Source organism: Papilio xuthus, unplaced genomic scaffold, assembly GCF_000836235.2.
Source record: "Papilio xuthus unplaced genomic scaffold, Pxut_1.1 DF827756.1, whole genome shotgun sequence".
NCBI lineage: Eukaryota > Metazoa > Arthropoda > Insecta > Lepidoptera > Papilionidae > Papilio > Papilio xuthus.
The window spans coordinates 863146-869173 of record NW_013530893.1 but is presented as its reverse complement, the minus strand read 5'-3'; positions in this window follow the sequence as shown (position 1 = coordinate 869173).

Genomic DNA, 6028 nt, shown 5'->3' with positions numbered 1-6028 from the left:
TCAAATTACTAAGAAAAATATATTAAGACTGTCTTATATTCAAATCAAGTAATATAACAAAGATGTCACGATGTTTTGTATTGGTCAGATTATTTGACACGTTAGTAAATATATACTGAGGTTTTTATAAATTCCACTTCATAGTTACTAATATTATAAATGTGAATGTTTAGATTGATGGAGCGTCGGTGGCTCAGTGGTCACTTGATTTGAAATCTGCAGATCCATTTTTTTTTTCAGAGGGGAATGCTTTATGCATACTCCGCGTTCCGGGGGGACGCGGTAGTTATGTGGGATTCTCCATAGCGGAGGCATACCCACTAAACCCCTCTGTTCCTCCAACGCATCGGGACGGGACCACGGGCACGCTTTCGCTCTCGTCCGCGGCCCACAATCTGCAGGTCCTGGGTTCAAATCCCGTCATGTAACAATGTGTTTTTCCATTTCCGATTTACATATGTACATTTATCCGACGTTATTACGGTAAAGGAAAACATCGTGATGCTGCACATATCTGAGAAGAAATTCAAAGATAAGTGTGCAACCCGCACTTGACCAACATTGACTATGACCTAGTCACCCTTAACTTAAGGTAGGCTCGAAGCTCCTCGGTGGGGACGTACAGTGAGCTGATGATATCTCCGGAACAGCTGCATAGATATCTCTGAAATTTGGCATACATATAGAACATAGTCTGGAAGAACACATAGGCTAATATATTTTTTATTAAGCATGAACAGAATCGTGGACAACAGCTAGTTTTACATAAGTATTTAAATGAGACATAATCTTTCTATATACGCACACAAAAAGCCAATACGAAACAAAATAAGTGATTTAAAAACAAAACACATAATATATATATTCGTATTGTTCTCTTTAAAAAGATGATGTCATTTAAAAGATTTGTACTTATAAAGCAAGCAAATAACTACACGGCTTTAATACAACAATCTACGTACTTTTAGACAATATTAGTTAAAATCTTTTGGCGCGAATGACGTGCTTTCATTACAAAGTCAAGTGTTAGAATGATTAGTGAGGGGACATAAACGTCGACATTTTAGTAAGGCTTGTGTTGCATCACATCGGTACAGTGTCGGATTTTCTTCCTAAGTCCATACGTTTCAATATTTATTAGTTTGTCATTCAAATTTCAGCGAGATACCTTTTAATATACATCTATATATCTTAACATTCGCATTAATAACACTCCTAGATGTCGTCCGCGACTCCGTCCGCGCGGATTTAATAACACCTTATAAGTAGCCTATGTGTTCTTCCAGACTATGTTCTATATGTATGCCAAATTTCAGCGAAATCAATGCAGCCATTCTGGAGATACCTAACAAACATACATCCAAACATTCGCATTTATAATATTAGTAAGATTAACACAAGCATTCTCTTCTTGATTCTATTTACTTAAAAACATTTTATAACAATAATGAATAGAAGAACACAGACTAATTAAGTTTTTATTTAATTCAGCGTGAACGCGTGCGGTAATATTTATTAAATTGAATAAAACAGTTTGCTTATAATTTACTAACATCGTAGTCCTGTCCACCTTACATTGATAAGTCGTGAAGCAGTCATTACTTCAAGCTCAAACAAGTTAGACTAGACCACACGAATATTCATATTCATAAGAAATATTAATATTAGCTGTATAACGTGAGCGTTAAGCAACAGCAGCAAGCTACAAGCGATGGACTGGCAGGAGAAGGCGCTAGGCGACTTTGGCGATCTCTTGTAACGGAGGGCAAGACCCACTTTGGTTCGATGCGCCAGCGGAGTAAGTTAGTAAGTATAACGTGAGTATAAATGCTTTTACTTTAGTAAAACGAGTAAATTTAGTATAAAATATTATTTAGATAAAAGCAGTGGAAACCACCAGGGTTAGACAAAGTGCATTTACTCCGAAACGATTCTATAGCGAACTTCAAAATTGTATGGAACAGACGCGCAACAATCACGTGACTTATCCAAAGTTATTCTCAGTTCTATACATATTTGAAGGTCGTTATGGAATCACTTCGGGGTTGAAATAACGAAGCGACCACTGTCCTTAGACATATGCAATTTCAGATGCGTTGTGTACACACTAACAAACACACAACCACGGAGAAGACCTTTTCCTCTCTTTCTCTCTCTCCCCCTTCCCACCCTTTTTCTTATAGGGAAAGGATGTGAAGTGGAAGTGGACTTTCCGGAAAATATTTTCTTTCTGTGCATCCTCTCCTCCGTCGATTAAAGGTAGGCGCAACGCATATGCAATTTGCGTATGTCTATGGGCAACGGTCACTTCGCTATTTCAGAGGTTTCAGGTGGCCGCTCGCTCGTTTGCCACCTTATGATATAAAAAAATAAATAAAAAAAAAGACAAACGTCAAGTGGAAGAAATTCCGAGTACAGTCTGACGAGCGTGTATGGAGGTCTAATATTATTATTCTTTCTCTCTCTTAAGCTATATAACGCCCACTGTTGAGCAAAGACCTTCAAAAATCGTCACGATTATCAGTCCAGCACTACCCGCATCCAGGATACTCCACCTATATGACCATATTCGGTCCATTGCGGGTAGCCTGTCTACGCTGCGTCGACATAGGTCGATCGCCGTGGCAGAAATTTCAGAACTTTTTGGACCCTACTAATATAAGAAGTAAATAAGAATGGACTGATAGCGAAGAGCTTCAAACAACATCTCAAAAAGCTCTCGCTAAACAGTTGTATTAAGGGCCCGATACAGAAGGCTGTTATCCTAGGAACCGCGCGCATCGTGAGAAGGTTCCTGTCTCTGCAGCCCTGACCACTGGTTGTTTGAGTCATGGGATTCCGCAGCCGGTTGTGTTCTATTTTTAATATATGTTTTGTATATTTATTTTTGGATATGATAAATAAATTAATACGTGATAATAAGAAATAAATAAAAATAAAATAAATTAACGTGAATAAATTTAACTATTATTGCATATGCAATTTACTTAAGTTATTAAAATGAATCAAGTTAGTGAATAAATATTAAGTTACGAACGCGATTTAACAAATGAAAGTAATAAATAAATTACTTGATGCAAATATTATCGGGAACTTATTGATATTCAACAAGTAATTTGTCTAGAATTAATCTCTTATAGCTTTAACTAAGTTTAAGCGCCGGTGGCTCAAGGGTTAAGCAATTCTGATAGGTCCTGGGTACGAATCCAATGTGTTTTATAATTTAAATTTACATTTATCCGACGTTAACAAACTGCACATATATTTGAAGAAATTTAAATATATGTGAAGTCAACCCGCACTGAGCCAGCGTTGACTATAGCCTAGTCACTAACTTGGAGTAGGCTCCGAGCTCAGTGGAGATGTATAGTGAGCTGATGATGAAATTATCTTACTATTATTATAAATGCGAATGTTTGGATGGATGGATGTTTGAAGGTATCTCCAGACTGTATGAATCTCGATGAAATTTGACATACATATATAACATAATCTGGAAGAACACATAGTTTACTTAGTCGTGACGACGTTGACGAAGTCTTGAGCGAAAGCTAGTTATAATAATATTTTATAAAGAATTGGAATAAAGCATTAAAATGCTATATTTTTTAAGTAAATCTTTACGTATTTTCTAACAGAACTAGCCGCGATGTCTCTGTCGCTGTGTCTCTTAACGCGCCGCATAAGTTTTTAGCGTTATACCAAAAATAGATATGTTTTTTAAACAGATTAAACAGATTATAATGTTTATCTCTTAACAAATAATACAGATTAAATATCTTTAAAGCTGTTGTTATTAAAAATAATCTTAACGGTACGTATACTATTGTTAATTTTTAATCTTTATGCAGTTTTAAAAAAGGAGGTCCTATTAACAAAATGAGGTGTTTTTTTCTTTTTTTGAATAGACATGTACTTGACCATAATCCACGAAATGCGAATGTTTAGATGGATGTTTGTTTGAATTTAACTCCACAACGTCTGAACTCGATAAAATTTGGCATACATATAGAACATAGTCTGGAAGAATATATAGGCTACTTATTATGTTTTTTTTTAATTCCGCGCAGACAGAGTCGCGGGCGACAGCTAGTAATCTTATTATCGTAGTAAATTCTATCCTATACCACTATTGCCATTTGCACCTTCTTCTATGTTTTTAATTAAACATAATAAATAGTAAATAATTTGTTAATTTTAAATTAAACATGAAGAATTGTAGATTTTGGTTGTCTATCGTTCATGTTTGCGTCGTATTTAATAGTATTAGTTAAAAGTTTGTTTTTAATTGCATTTCAAACGTACGATATTTTACGTAATATCCTACTTGAAAGTTCCCACTGTTTACTATGTCGGAATCACTAAAGGGTCATTCCACTCCTTGGCTGAAGAAACGAAATGAAAATATAGGTCTAGTGGAAACCGGCCTTTAAACAATAAAGATAATAAGATAAGAGTCGTGTAAACAGAGCCTGTATTCAGATATTCAAATGAAGTCACGTCTCTGCCCGCCCTACAAACCCGCGGCGTGATAGTACGGTCAATATTGACCGGTAAAGCGCTAGAAGTTGATAGTTTTTGTTTTTTACACCTTCTATGAAGACACATAAGTGTACAAAAATAAAGTAATTATTGCATAAGGCCGGCAACGCATCTGCGGTTCCTCTGGTATTGCTGATGTCCATGGGCGTCGTTGAACACCTCGGTGTTCCCGCTGCTCATTTGCCCCCTTCTGTTTTTTTTAAATAATGTCGCCCGTGACTCCGTCCGCGCGGAAATAAAAATCTTAATTAGTATCCTATGTGTTCTTCCAGACTATGTTCTACATCTATGCCAAATTTCATCGAGATGCATGCAGCCGTTCTGGAGATACCTTCTAATAAATATCCATCTATAAATCTTAGCATTCGCATTTATAATATTAGTAAGAAATTATTTAATTTTTGATTGTCATTTTTTTTGGATTCTTTGTTTTTTTTTCTGCGTTAATTGTGTTTCAAATTTGTTAAAAAGATGGCGACGTCTATGAATTACGTTTGGCGGGAAAGTTCTATTTAATATTGTCATATTGCAACTAAGCTATACATTCTATAGAGATGCTAAATTTCTAATTTAAAGAGTTTATAATTTTTTATATTATTAACGCGCCGTATCCGATCTTGTTTTAATTTTGGGGTGACTAGCAATGAGTAGTTTGCCTTTAATTTAATTTTACTTTGTTGCTTATAATAGAAACGATATGTTAAAAAATTTGAAAATATTCAATATGAAAATATTATATAACAAAGTTGGCAAATAAAACGAAATAGTGTAATAAAAATCACACAGCTCGCAACAAAATGATAAGCTTTTGTTGATTTTAATGCAAAAATCAATCCCGCCTACAATCATAAGCATAAGAAATTTAATTAAAAAAAATCAAAGTATTTACCAAACACAGTTTAGTTTTTAATGGCGGAAAATTTGCGTGAAATTCAAATCTTATCGCGTTTTATTAAAATTAAATTCCGCAACTTTGCAAAACAATTGGCCGCCAATTATTTTAACGACAAAAATAATTACGAACGCCGAAGCGTATTTCAATACGATTTGAAATCGATTTATTTTCTATTCGAACGCACCTTTATCTCGCGGCATTAAGCTAATAAAGCATCGGAGTTAATTAAAAAGTATTACTCGGTTCGTGGCAGAAATCGACGCGCCTTCGCCCGGCGCGGCTCGCCAGAGAAAAAAACAAAAGCGACCATCGACGCGTTAACCCACCCAATAGCGCCTTAATTGAATCACAACCGACGAAATTCGAAAGCACATCCACCCCGAGCGATAGAGACCAACTCGAGCCGACTCGCCATCCGGCCGGTTGTAAGCCGAGAGCGGCGCGCTGAGCCGCCCACTTCTAAAGCGTTCCAAATTCAAATTCCACCTTTACACCACGGCCGACCAATCACAGCGCAAGTATTCAAATAAAGAACGCCGAGGCGACATTTAGCCGACCCCCATAGGATTTCCTCGGCCAATAGGAACTCGG